Genomic DNA, 14229 nt, shown 5'->3' on the forward strand with positions numbered 1-14229 from the left:
CTAGTTCCTTTGTAAATTAAATCTGTTATTCTGTCTAGTTCCTTAGTAAATTATATCTGTTATTCTGTCTAGTTCCTGTGTAAATTAAATCTGTTATTCTGTCTAGTTCCTTTGTAAATTATATCTGTTATTTTGTCTAGTTCCTTTGTAAATTAAATCTGTTATTCTGTCTAGTTCCTTTGTAAATTAAATATGTTATTCTGTCTAGTTCCTTTGTAAATTAAATCTGTTATTCTGTCTAGTTCCTTTGTAAATGAAATCTGTTATTCTGTCTAGTTCCTGTGTAAATTAAATCTGTTATTCTGTCTAGTTCCTGTGTAAATTAAATCTGTTATTCTGTCTAGTTCCTTTGTAAATTAAATCTGTTATTCTGTCTAGTTCCTGTGTAAATTAAATCTGTTATTCTGACTAGTTCCTTAGTAAATTAAACATGTTATTCTGTCTAGTTCCTGTGTAAATTAAATCTGTTATTCTGTCTAGTTCCTTAGTAAATTAAATCTGTTATTCTGTCTAGTTCCTGTGTAAATTAAATCTGTTATTCTGTCCTAGTTCCTTTGTAAATTAAATCTGTTATTCTGTCTAGTTCCTGTGTAAATTAAATCTGTTATTCTGTCTAGTTCCTTTGTAAATTAAATCTGTTATTCTGTCTAGTTCCTGTGTAAATTAAATCTGTTATTCTGTCTAGTTCCTGTGTAAATTAAATCTGTTATTCTGTCTAGTTCCTGTGTAAATTAAATCTGTTATTCTGTCTAGTTCCTTTGTAAATTAAATCTGTTATTCTGTCTAGTTCCTGTGTAAATTAAATCTGTTATTCTGACTAGTTCCTTAGTAAATTAAATATGTTATTCTGTCTAGTTCCTGTGTAAATTAAATCTGTTATTCTGTCTAGTTCCTTAGTAAATTAAATCTGTTATTCTGTCTAGTTCCTGTGTAAATTAAATCTGTAATTCGGACTAGTTCCTGTGTAAATTAAATCTGTTATTCTGACTAGTTCCTGTGTAACATAAATCTGTTATTCTGTCTAGTTCCTGTGTAAATTAAATCTGTTATTCTGTCTAGTTCCTTAGTAAATTAAATCTGTTATTCTGACTAGTTCCTGTGTAAATTAAATCTGTTATTATGACTAGTTCCTGTGTAAATTAAATCTGTTATTCTGTCTAGTTCCTGTGTAAATTAAATCTGTTATTCTGTCTAGTTCCTTAGTAAATTAAATCTGTTATTCTGTCTAGTTCCTTTGTAAATTAAATCTGTTATTCTGTCTAGTTCCTTTGTAAATTAAATCTGTTATTCTGTCTAGTTCCTGTGTAAATTAAATCTGTTATTCTGTCTAGTTCCTGTGTAAATTAAATCTGTTATTCTGTCTAGTTCCCGTGTAAATTAAATCTGTTATTCTGTCAAGTTCCTGTGTAAATTAAATCTGTTATTCTGTCTAGTTCCTGTGTAAATTAAATCTGTTATTCTGTCTAGTTCCTTTGTAAATTAAATCTGTTATTCTGTCTAGTTCCTTTGTAAATTAAATCTGTTATTCTGTCAAGTTCCTTTGTAAATTAAATCTGTTATTCTGTCTAGTTCCTGTGTAAATTAAATCTGTTATTCTGTCTAGTTCCTTTGTAAATTAAATCTGTTATTCTGTCTACTTCCTTTGTAAATGAAATCTGTTATTCTGTCTAGTTCCTGTGTAAATTAAATCTGTTATTCTGTCTAGTTCCTTTGTAAATGAAATCTGTTATTCTGTCTAGTTCCTGTGTAAATTAAATCTGTTATTCTGTCTAGTTCCTGTGTAAATTAAATCTGTTATTCTGTCTAGTTCCTGTGTAAATTAAATCTGTTATTCTGTCTAGTTCCTTTGTAAATTAAATCTGTTATTCTGTCTAGTTCCTGTGTAAATTAAATCTGTTATTCTGTCTAGTTCCTGTGTAAATTAAATCTGTTATTCTGTCTAGTTCCTTTGTAATTAAATCTGTTATTCTGTCTAGATCCTGTGTAAATTAAATCTGTTATTCTGACTAGTTCCTTAGTAAATTAAATATGTTATTCTGTCTAGTTCCTGTGTAAATTAAATCTGTTATTCTGTCTAGTTCCTTAGTAAATTAAATATGTTATTCTGTCTAGTTCCCGTGTAAATTAAATCTGTTATTCTGACTAGTTCCTGTGTAACATAAATCTGTTATTCTGTCTAGTTCCTTAGTAAATTAAATCTGTTATTCTGTCTAGTTCCTTAGCAAATTAAATCTGTTATTCTGACTAGTTCCTGTGTAAATTAAATCTGTTATTCTGACTAGTTCCTGTGTAAATTAAATCTGTTATTCTGTCTAGTTCCTGTGTAAATTAAATCTGTTATTCTGTCTAGTTCCTTAGTAAATTAAATCTGTTATTCTGTCTAGTTCCTTTGTAAATTAAATCTTTTATTCTGTCTAGTTCCTTTGTAAATTAAATCTGTTATTCTGTCTAGTTCCTTTGTAAATTAAATCTGTTATTCTGTCAAGTTCCTTTGTAAATTAAATCTGTTATTCTGTCTAGTTCCTTTGTAAATTAAATCTGTTATTCTGTCTAGTTCCTTTGTAAATTAAATCTGTTATTCTGTCTAGTTCCTGTGTAAATTAAATCTGTTATTCTGTCTAGTTCCTGTGTAAATTAAATCTGTTATTCTGTCTAGTTCCCGTGTAAATTAAATCTGTTATTCTGTCTAGTTCCTGTGTAAATTAAATCTGTTATTCTGTCTAGTTCCTGTGTAAATTAAATCTGTTATTCTGTCTAGTTCCTTTGTAAATTAAATCTGTTATTCTGTCTAGTTCATTTGTAAATTAAATCTGTTATTCTGTCTAGTTCCTGTGTAAATTAAATCTGTTATTCTGTCTAGTTCCTGTGTAAATTAAATCTGTTATTCTGTCTAGTTCCTGTGTAAATTAAATCTGTTATTCTGTCTAGTTCCTGTGTAAATTAAATCTGTTATTCTGTCTAGTTCCTGTGTAAATTAAATCTGTTATTCTGTCTAGTTCCTGTGTAAATTAAATCTGTTATTCTGTCTAGTTCCTTGTAAATTAAATATGTTATTCTGTCTAGTTCCTTTGTAAATTAAATCTGTTATTCTGTCTAGTTCCTTTGTAAATTAAATATGTTATTCTGTCTAGTTCCTTTGTAAATTAAATCTGTTATTCTGTCTAGTTCCTTTGTAAATGAAATCTGTTATTCTGTCTAGTTCCTGTGTAAATTAAATCTGTTATTCTGTCTAGTTCCTGTGTAAATTAAATCTGTTATTCTGTCTAGTTCCTTTGTAAATTAAATCTGTTATTCTGTCTAGTTCCTGTGTAAATTAAATCTGTTATTCTGACTAGTTCCTTAGTAAATTAAACATGTTATTCTGTCTAGTTCCTGTGTAAATTAAATCTGTTATTCTGTCTAGTTCCTTAGTAAATTAAATCTGTTATTCTGTCTAGTTCCTGTGTAAATGAAATCTGTTATTCTGTCTAGTTCCTTTGTAAATTAAATCTGTTATTCTGACTAGTTCCTGTGTAAATTAAATCTGTTATTCTGACTAGTTCCTGTGTAACATAAATCTGTTATTCTGTCTAGTTCCTGTGTAAATTAAATCTGTTATTCTGTCTAGTTCCTTAGTAAATTAAATCTGTTATTCTGACTAGTTCCTGTGTAAATTAAATCTGTTATTCTGTCTAGTTCCTTTGTAAATTAAATATGTTATTCTGTCTAGTTCCTTTGTAAATTAAATCTGTTATTCTGTCTAGTTCCTTTGTAAATGAAATCTGTTATTCTGTCTAGTTCCTGTGTAAATTAAATCTGTTATTCTGTCTAGTTCCTGTGTAAATTAAATCTGTTATTCTGTCTAGTTCCTTTGTAAATTAAATCTGTTATTCTGTCTAGTTCCTTAGTAAATTAAATCTGTTATTCTGACTAGTTCCTTAGTAAATTAAATATGTTATTCTGTCTAGTTCCTGTGTAAATTAAATCTGTTATTCTGTCTAGTTCCTTAGTAAATTAAATCTGTTATTCTGTCTAGTTCCTGGTAAATTAAATCTGTTTCTGTCTAGTTCCTTTGTAAATAAATCTGTTATTCTGTCTAGTTCCTTTGTAAATTAAATCTGTTATTCTGTCTAGTTCCTTTGTAAATTAAATCTGTTATTCTGTCTAGTTCCTGTGTAAATTAAATCTGTTATTCTGTCTAGTTCCTGTGTAAATTAAATCTGTTATTCTGTCTAGTTCCTGTGTAAATTAAATCTGTTATTCTGTCTAGTTCCTTGTAAATTAAATATGTTATTCTGTCTAGTTCCTTTGTAAATTAAATCTGTTATTCTGTCTAGTTCCTTTGTAAATGAAATCTGTTATTCTGTCTAGTTCCTGTGTAAATTAAATCTGTTATTCTGTCTAGTTCCTGTGTAAATTAAATCTGTTATTCTGTCTAGTTCCTTTGTAAATTAAATCTGTTATTCTGTCTAGTTCCTGTGTAAATTAAATCTGTTATTCTGACTAGTTCCTTAGTAAATTAAACATGTTATTCTGTCTAGTTCCTGTGTAAATTAAATCTGTTATTCTGTCTAGTTCCTTAGTAAATTAAATCTGTTATTCTGTCTAGTTCCTGTGTAAATGAAATCTGTTATTCTGTCTAGTTCCTTTGTAAATTAAATCTGTTATTCTGTCTAGTTCCTGTGTAAATTAAATCTGTTATTCTGTCTAGTTCCTTTGTAAATTAAATCTGTTATTCTGTCTAGTTCCTGTGTAAATTAAATCTGTTATTCTGTCTAGTTCCTGTGTAAATTAAATCTGTTATTCTGTCTAGTTCCTGTGTAAATTAAATCTGTTATTCTGTCTAGTTCCTTTGTAAATTAAATCTGTTATTCTGTCTAGTTCCTGTGTAAATTAAATCTGTTATTCTGACTAGTTCCTTAGTAAATTAAATATGTTATTCTGTCTAGTTCCTGTGTAAATTAAATCTGTTATTCTGTCTAGTTCCTTAGTAAATTAAATCTGTTATTCTGTCTAGTTCCTGTGTAAATTAAATCTGTAATTCGGACTAGTTCCTGTGTAAATTAAATCTGTTATTCTGACTAGTTCCTGTGTAACATAAATCTGTTATTCTGTCTAGTTCCTGTGTAAATTAAATCTGTTATTCTGTCTAGTTCCTTAGTAAATTAAATCTGTTATTCTGACTAGTTCCTGTGTAAATTAAATCTGTTATTCTGTCTAGTTCCTTTGTAAATTAAATATGTTATTATGTCTAGTTCCTTTGTAAATTAAATCTGTTATTCTGTCTAGTTCCTTTGTAAATGAAATCTGTTATTCTGTCTAGTTCCTGTGTAAATTAAATCTGTTATTCTGTCTAGTTCCTGTGTAAATTAAATCTGTTATTCTGTCTAGTTCCTTTGTAAATTAAATCTGTTATTCTGTCTAGTTCCTGTGTAAATTAAATCTGTTATTCTGACTAGTTCCTTAGTAAATTAAACATGTTATTCTGTCTAGTTCCTGTGTAAATTAAATCTGTTATTCTGTCTAGTTCCTTAGTAAATTAAATCTGTTATTCTGTCTAGTTCCTGTGTAAATTAAATCTGTTATTCTGTCTAGTTCCTTTGTAAATTAAATCTGTTATTCTGTCTAGTTCCTGTGTAAATTAAATCTGTTATTCTGTCTAGTTCCTTTGTAAATTAAATCTGTTATTCTGTCTAGTTCCTGTGTAAATTAAATCTGTTATTCTGTCTAGTTCCTGTGTAAATTAAATCTGTTATTCTGTCTAGTTCCTGTGTAAATTAAATCTGTTATTCTGTCTAGTTTCCTTTGTAAATTAAATATGTTATTCTGTCTAGTTCCTTTGTAAATTAAATCTGTTATTCTGTCTAGTTCCTTTGTAAATGAAATCTGTTATTCTGTCTAGTTCCTGTGTAAATTAAATCTGTTATTCTGTCTAGTTCCTGTGTAAATTAAATCTGTTATTCTGTCTAGTTCCTTTGTAAATTAAATCTGTTATTCTGTCTAGTTCCCTGTGTAAATTAAATCTGTTATTCTGACTAGTTCCTTAGTAATTAAACATGTTATTCTGTCTAGTTCCTGTGTAAATTAAATCTGTTATTCTGTCTAGTTCCTTAGTAAATTAAATCTGTTATTCTGTCTAGTTCCTGTGTAAATTAAATCTGTTATTCTGTCTAGTTCCTTTGTAAATTAAATCTGTTATTCTGTCTAGTTCCTGTGTAAATTAAATCTGTTATTCTGTCTAGTTCCTTTGTAAATTAAATCTGTTATTCTGTCTAGTTCCTGTGTAAATTAAATCTGTTATTCTGTCTAGTTCCTGTGTAAATTAAATCTGTTATTCTGTCTAGTTCCTGTGTAAATTAAATCTGTTATTCTGTCTAGTTCCTTTGTAAATTAAATCTGTTATTCTGTCTAGTTCCTGTGTAAATTAAATCTGTTATTCTGACTAGTTCCTTAGTAAATTAAATATGTTATTCTGTCTAGTTCCTGTGTAAATTAAATCTGTTATTCTGTCTAGTTCCTTAGTAAATTAAATCTGTTATTCTGTCTAGTTCCTGTGTAAATTAAATCTGTAATTCGGACTAGTTCCTGTGTAAATTAAATCTGTTATTCTGACTAGTTCCTGTGTAACATAAATCTGTTATTCTGTCTAGTTCCTGTGTAAATTAAATCTGTTATTCTGTCTAGTTCCTTAGTAAATTAAATCTGTTATTCTGACTAGTTCCTGTGTAAATTAAATCTGTTATTATGACTAGTTCCTGTGTAAATTAAATCTGTTATTCTGTCTAGTTCCTGTGTAAATTAAATCTGTTATTCTGTCTAGTTCCTTAGTAAATTAAATCTGTTATTCTGTCTAGTTCCTTTGTAAATTAAATCTGTTATTCTGTCTAGTTCCTTTGTAAATTAAATCTGTTATTCTGTCTAGTTCCTGTGTAAATTAAATCTGTTATTCTGTCTAGTTCCTGTGTAAATTAAATCTGTTATTCTGTCTAGTTCCCGTGTAAATTAAATCTGTTATTCTGTCAAGTTCCTGTGTAAATTAAATCTGTTATTCTGTCTAGTTCCTGTGTAAATTAAATCTGTTATTCTGTCTAGTTCCTTTGTAAATTAAATCTGTTATTCTGTCTAGTTCCTTTGTAAATTAAATCTGTTATTCTGTCTAGTTCCTTTGTAAATTAAATCTGTTTATTCTGTCTAGTTCCTGTGTAAATTAAATCTGTTATTCTGTCTATTCCTTTGTAAATTAAAATCTGTTATTCTGTCTACTTCCTTTGTAAATGAAATCTGTTATCTGTCTAGTTCCTGTGTAAATTAAATCTGTTTATTCTGTCTAGTTCCTTTGTAATGAAATCTGTTATTCTTGGTCCTAGTTCCTGTGTAAATTAAATCTGTTATTCTGTCTAGTTCCTGTGTAAATTAAATCTGTTATTCTGTCTAGTTCCTGTGTAAATTAATATCTGTTATTCTTGTCTAGTTCCTTTGTAAATTAAATCTGTTATTCTGTCTAGTTCCTGTGTAAATTAAATCTGTTATTCTGTCTAGTTCCTTTGTAAATTAAATCTGTTATTCTGTCTAGTTCCTGTGTAATTAAATCTGTTATTCTGTCTAGTTCCTTTGTAATTAAATCTGTTATTCTGTCTAGTTCCTGTTGTAAATTAAATCTGTTATTCTGTCTAGTTCCTGTGTAAATTAAATCTGTTATTCTGTCTAGTTCCTGTGTAAATTAAATCTGTTATTCTGTCTAGTTCCTGTGTAAATTAAATCGGTTATTCTGTCTAGTTCCTTTGTAAATTAAATCTGTTATTCTGTCTAGTTCCTGTGTAAATTAAATCTGTTATTCTGTCTAGTTCCTTTGTAAATTAAATCTGTTATTCTGTCTAGTTCCTGTGTAAATGAAATCTGTTATTCTGTCTAGTTCCTTTGTAAATTAAATCTGTTTTTCTGTCTAGTTCCTTTGTAAATTAAATCTGTTATTCTGTCTAGTTGCTGTGTAAATTAAATCTGTTATTCTGTCTAGTTCCTTTGTAAATTAAATCTGTTATTCTGTCTAGTTCCTTTGTAAATTAAATCTGTTATTCTGTCTAGTTCCTTTGTAAATTAAATCTGTTATTCTGTCTAGTTCCTGTGTAAATTAAATCTGTTATTCTGTCTAGGTCCTGTGTAAATTAAATCTGTTATTCTGTGTAGTTCCTTTGTAAATTAAATATGTTATTCTGTCTAGTTCCTGTGTAAATTAAATCTGTTATTCTGTCTAGTTCCTTTGTAAATTAAATCTGTTATTCTGTCTAGTTCCTTTGTAAATGAAATCTGTTATTCTGACTAGTTCCTTAGTAAATTAAATCTGTTATTCTGTCTAGTTCCTGTGTAAATTAAATCTGTTATTCTGTCTAGTTCCTTTGTAAATTATCTCTGTTATTCTGTCTAGTTCCTTTGTAAATGAAATCTGTTATTCTGACTAGTTCCTTAGTAAATTAAATTTGTTATTCTGTCTAGTTCCTGTGTAAATTAAATCTGTTATTCTGTCTAGTTCCTTTGTAAATTAAATCTCTTATTCTGTCTAGTTCCTTTGTAAATTAAATCTGTTCTTCTGTCTAGTTCCTGTGTAAATTAAATCTGTTATTCTGTCTAGTTCCTGTGTAAATTAAATCTGTTATTCTGTCTAGTTCCTGTGTAAATTAAATCTGTTATTCTGTCTAGTTCCTGTGTAAATTAAATCTGTTATTCTGTCTAGTTCCTTTGTAAATTAAATATGTTATTCTGTCTAGTTCCTTTGTAAATTAAATCTGTTATTCTGTCTAGTTCCTTTGTAAATTAAATATGTTATTCTGTCTAGTTCCTTTGTAAATTAAATCTGTTATTCTGTCTAGTTCCTTTGTAAATGAAATCTGTTATTCTGTCTAGTTCCTGTGTAAATTAAATCTGTTATTCTGTCTAGTTCCTGTGTAAATTAAATCTGTTATTCTGTCTAGTTCCTTTGTAAATTAAATCTGTTATTCTGTCTAGTTCCTGTGTAAATTAAATCTGTTATTCTGACTAGTTCCTTAGTAAATTAAACATGTTATTCTGTCTAGTTCCTGTGTAAATTAAATCTGTTATTCTGTCTAGTTCCTTAGTAAATTAAATCTGTTATTCTGTCTAGTTCCTGTGTAAATGAAATCTGTTATTCTGTCTAGTTCCTTTGTAAATTAAATCTGTTATTCTGTCTAGTTCCTGTGTAAATTAAATCTGTTATTCTGTCTAGTTCCTTTGTAAATTAAATCTGTTATTCTGTCTAGTTCCTGTGTAAATTAAATCTGTTATTCTGTCTAGTTCCTGTGTAAATTAAATCTGTTATTCTGTCTAGTTCCTGTGTAAATTAAATCTGTTATTCTGTCTAGTTCCTTTGTAAATTAAATCTGTTATTCTGTCTAGTTCCTGTGTAAATTAAATCTGTTATTCTGACTAGTTCCTTAGTAAATTAAATATGTTATTCTGTCTAGTTCCTGTGTAAATTAAATCTGTTATTCTGTCTAGTTCCTTAGTAAATTAAATCTGTTATTCTGTCTAGTTCCTGTGTAAATTAAATCTGTAATTCGGACTAGTTCCTGTGTAAATTAAATCTGTTATTCTGACTAGTTCCTGTGTAACATAAATCTGTTATTCTGTCTAGTTCCTGTGTAAATTAAATCTGTTATTCTGTCTAGTTCCTTAGTAAATTAAATCTGTTATTCTGACTAGTTCCTGTGTAAATTAAATCTGTTATTCTGTCTAGTTCCTTTGTAAATTAAATCTGTTATTCTGTCTAGTTCCTTTGTAAATTAAATCTGTTATTCTGTCTAGTTCCTTTGTAAATTAAATCTGTTATTCTGTCTAGTTCCTGTGTAAATTAAATCTGTTATTCTGTCTAGTTCCTGTGTAAATTAAATCTGTTATTCTGTCTAGTTCCTTTGTAAATTAAATCTGTTATTCTGTCTAGTTCCTGTGTAAATTAAATCTGTTATTCTGACTAGTTCCTTAGTAAATTAAACATGTTATTCTGTCTAGTTCCTGTGTAAATTAAATCTGTTATTCTGTCTAGTTCCTTAGTAAATTAAATCTGTTATTCTGTCTAGTTCCTGTGTAAATTAAATCTGTTATTCTGTCTAGTTCCTTTGTAAATTAAGTCTGTTATTCTGTCTAGTTCCTGTGTAAATTAAATCTGTTATTCTGTCTAGTTCCTTTGTAAATTAAATCTGTTATTCTGTCTAGTTCCTGTGTAAATTAAATCTGTTATTCTGTCTAGTTCCTGTGTAAATTAAATCTGTTATTCTGTCTAGTTCCTGTGTAAATTAAATCTGTTATTCTGTCTAGTTCCTTTGTAAATTAAATATGTTATTCTGTCTAGTTCCTTTGTAAATTAAATCTGTTATTCTGTCTAGTTCCTTTGTAAATGAAATCTGTTATTCTGTCTAGTTCCTGTGTAAATTAAATCTGTTATTCTGTCTAGTTCCTGTGTAAATTAAATCTGTTATTCTGTCTAGTTCCTTTGTAAATTAAATCTGTTATTCTGTCTAGTTCCTGTGTAAATTAAATCTGTTATTCTGACTAGTTCCTTAGTAAATTAAACATGTTATTCTGTCTAGTTCCTGTGTAAATTAAATCTGTTATTCTGTCTAGTTCCTGTGTAAATTAAATCTGTTATTCTGTCTAGTTCCTGTGTAAATTAAATCTGTTATTCTGTCTAGTTCCTTTGTAAATTAAATCTGTTATTCTGTCTAGTTCCTGTGTAAATTAAATCTGTTATTCTGACTAGTTCCTTAGTAAATTAAATATGTTATTCTGTCTAGTTCCTGTGTAAATTAAATCTGTTATTCTGTCTAGTTCCTTAGTAAATTAAATCTGTTATTCTGTCTAGTTCCTGTGTAAATTAAATCTGTAATTCGGACTAGTTCCTGTGTAAATTAAATCTGTTATTCTGACTAGTTCCTGTGTAACATAAATCTGTTATTCTGTCTAGTTCCTGTGTAAATTAAATCTGTTATTCTGTCTAGTTCCTTAGTAAATTAAATCTGTTATTCTGACTAGTTCCTGTGTAAATTAAATCTGTTATTATGACTAGTTCCTGTGTAAATTAAATCTGTTATTCTGTCTAGTTCCTGTGTAAATTAAATCTGTTATTCTGTCTAGTTCCTTAGTAAATTAAATCTGTTATTCTGTCTAGTTCCTTTGTAAATTAAATCTGTTATTCTGTCTAGTTCCTTTGTAAATTAAATCTGTTATTCTGTCTAGTTCCTGTGTAAATTAAATCTGTTATTCTGTCTAGTTCCTGTGTAAATTAAATCTGTTATTCTGTCTAGTTCCCGTGTAAATTAAATCTGTTATTCTGTCAAGTTCCTGTGTAAATTAAATCTGTTATTCTGTCTAGTTCCTGTGTAAATTAAATCTGTTATTCTGTCTAGTTCCTTTGTAAATTAAATCTGTTATTCTGTCTAGTTCCTTTGTAAATTAAATCTGTTATTCTGTCAAGTTCCTTTGTAAATTAAATCTGTTATTCTGTCTAGTTCCTGTGTAAATTAAATCTGTTATTCTGTCTAGTTCCTTTGTAAATTAAATCTGTTATTCTGTCTACTTCCTTTGTAAATGAAATCTGTTATTCTGTCTAGTTCCTGTGTAAATTAAATCTGTTATTCTGTCTAGTTCCTTTGTAAATGAAATCTGTTATTCTGTCTAGTTCCTGTGTAAATTAAATCTGTTATTCTGTCTAGTTCCTGTGTAAATTAAATCTGTTATTCTGTCTAGTTCCTGTGTAAATTAAATCTGTTATTCTGTCTAGTTCCTTTGTAAATTAAATCTGTTATTCTGTCTAGTTCCTGTGTAAATTAAATCTGTTATTCTGTCTAGTTCCTTTGTAAATTAAATCTGTTATTCTGTCTAGTTCCTGTGTAAATTAAATCTGTTATTCTGTCTAGTTCCTTTGTAAATTAAATCTGTTATTCTGTCTAGTTCCTGTGTAAATTAAATCTGTTATTCTGTCTAGTTCCTGTGTAAATTAAATCTGTTATTCTGTCTAGTTCCTGTGTAAATTAAATCTGTTATTCTGTCTAGTTCCTGTGTAAATTAAATCTGTTATTCTGTCTAGTTCCTGTGTAAATTAAATCGGTTATTCTGTCTAGTTCCTTTGTAAATTAAATCTGTTATTCTGTCTAGTTCCTGTGTAAATTAAATCTGTTATTCTGTCTAGTTCCTTTGTAAATTAAATCTGTTATTCTGTCTAGTTCCTGTGTAAATGAAATCTGTTATTCTGTCTAGTTCCTTTGTAAATTAAATCTGTTTTTCTGTCTAGTTCCTTTGTAAATTAAATCTGTTATTCTGTCTAGTTGCTGTGTAAATTAAATCTGTTATTCTGTCTAGTTCCTTTGTAAATTAAATCTGTTATTCTGTCTAGTTCCTTTGTAAATTAAATCTGTTATTCTGTCTAGTTCCTTTGTAAATTAAATCTGTTATTCTGTCTAGTTCCTGTGTAAATTAAATCTGTTATTCTGTCTAGGTCCTGTGTAAATTAAATCTGTTATTCTGTGTAGTTCCTTTGTAAATTAAATATGTTATTCTGTCTAGTTCCTGTGTAAATTAAATCTGTTATTCTGTCTAGTTCCTTTGTAAATTAAATCTGTTATTCTGTCTAGTTCCTTTGTAAATGAAATCTGTTATTCTGACTAGTTCCTTAGTAAATTAAATCTGTTATTCTGTCTAGTTCCTGTGTAAATTAAATCTGTTATTCTGTCTAGTTCCTTTGTAAATTATCTCTGTTATTCTGTCTAGTTCCTTTGTAAATGAAATCTGTTATTCTGACTAGTTCCTTAGTAAATTAAATTTGTTATTCTGTCTAGTTCCTGTGTAAATTAAATCTGTTATTCTGTCTAGTTCCTTTGTAAATTAAATCTCTTATTCTGTCTAGTTCCTTTGTAAATTAAATCTGTTCTTCTGTCTAGTTCCTGTGTAAATTAAATCTGTTATTCTGTCTAGTTCCTGTGTAAATTAAATCTGTTATTCTGTCTAGTTCCTGTGTAAATTAAATCTGTTATTCTGTCTAGTTCCCGTGTAAATTAAATCTGTTATTCTGTCTAGTTCCCGTGTAAATTAAATCTGTTATTCTGTCTAGTTCCTGTGTAAATTAAATCTGTTATTCTGTCTAGTTCCTGTGTAAATTAAATCTGTTATTCTGTCTAGTTCCTGTGTAAATTAAATCTGTTATTCTGTCTAGTTCCTTTGTAAATTAAATCTGTTATTCTGTCTAGTTCCTGTGTAAATTAAATCTCTTATTCTGTCTAGTTCCTTTGTAAATTAAATCTGTTATTCTGTCTAGTTCCTGTGTAAATTAAATCTGTTATTCTGTCTAGTTCCTTTGTAAATTAAATCTGTTATTCTGTCTAGTTCCTTTGTAAATTAAATCTGTTATTCTGTCTAGTTCCTGTGTAAATTAAATCTGTTATTCTGTCTAGTTCCTGTGTAAATTAAATCTGTTATTCTGTCTAGTTCCTGTGTAAATTAAATCTGTTATTCTGTCTAGTTCCTGTGTAAATTAAATCTGTTATTCTGTCTAGTTCCTTTGTAAATTAAATCTGTTATTCTGTCTAGTTCCTGTGTAAATGAAATCTGTTATTCTGTCTAGTTCCTTTGTAAATTAAATCTGTTATTCTGTCTAGTTCCTGTGTAAATGAAATCTGTTATTCTGTCTAGTTCCTTTGTAAATTAAATCTGTTTTTCTGTCTAGTTCCTTTGTAAATTAAATCTGTTATTCTGTCTAGTTGCTGTGTAAATTAAATCTGTTATTCTGTCTAGTTCCTTTGTAAATTAAATCTGTTATTCTGTCTAGTTCCTTTGTAAATTAAATCTGTTATTCTGTCTAGTTCCTTTGTAAATTAAATCTGTTATTCTGTCTAGTTCCTGTGTAAATTAAATCTGTTATTCTGTCTAGGTCCTGTGTAAATTAAATCTGTTATTCTGTGTAGTTCCTTTGTAAATTAAATATGTTATTCTGTCTAGTTCCTGTGTAAATTAAATCTGTTATTCTGTCTAGTTCCTGTGTAAATTAAATCTGTTATTCTGTCTAGTTCCTTTGTAAATTAAATCTGTTATTCTGTCTAGTTCCTGTGTAAATTAAATCTGTTATTCTGTCTAGTTCCTGTGTAAATTAAATCTGTTATTCTGTCTAGTTCCTGTGTAAATTAAATCTGTTATTCTGTCTAGTTCCTGTGTAAATTAAATCTGTTATTCTGTCTAGTTCCTGTGTAAATT

The sequence above is a fragment of the Salmo trutta genome, chromosome 18, assembly GCF_901001165.1.
Source record: "Salmo trutta chromosome 18, fSalTru1.1, whole genome shotgun sequence".
Taxonomy (NCBI): domain Eukaryota; kingdom Metazoa; phylum Chordata; class Actinopteri; order Salmoniformes; family Salmonidae; genus Salmo; species Salmo trutta.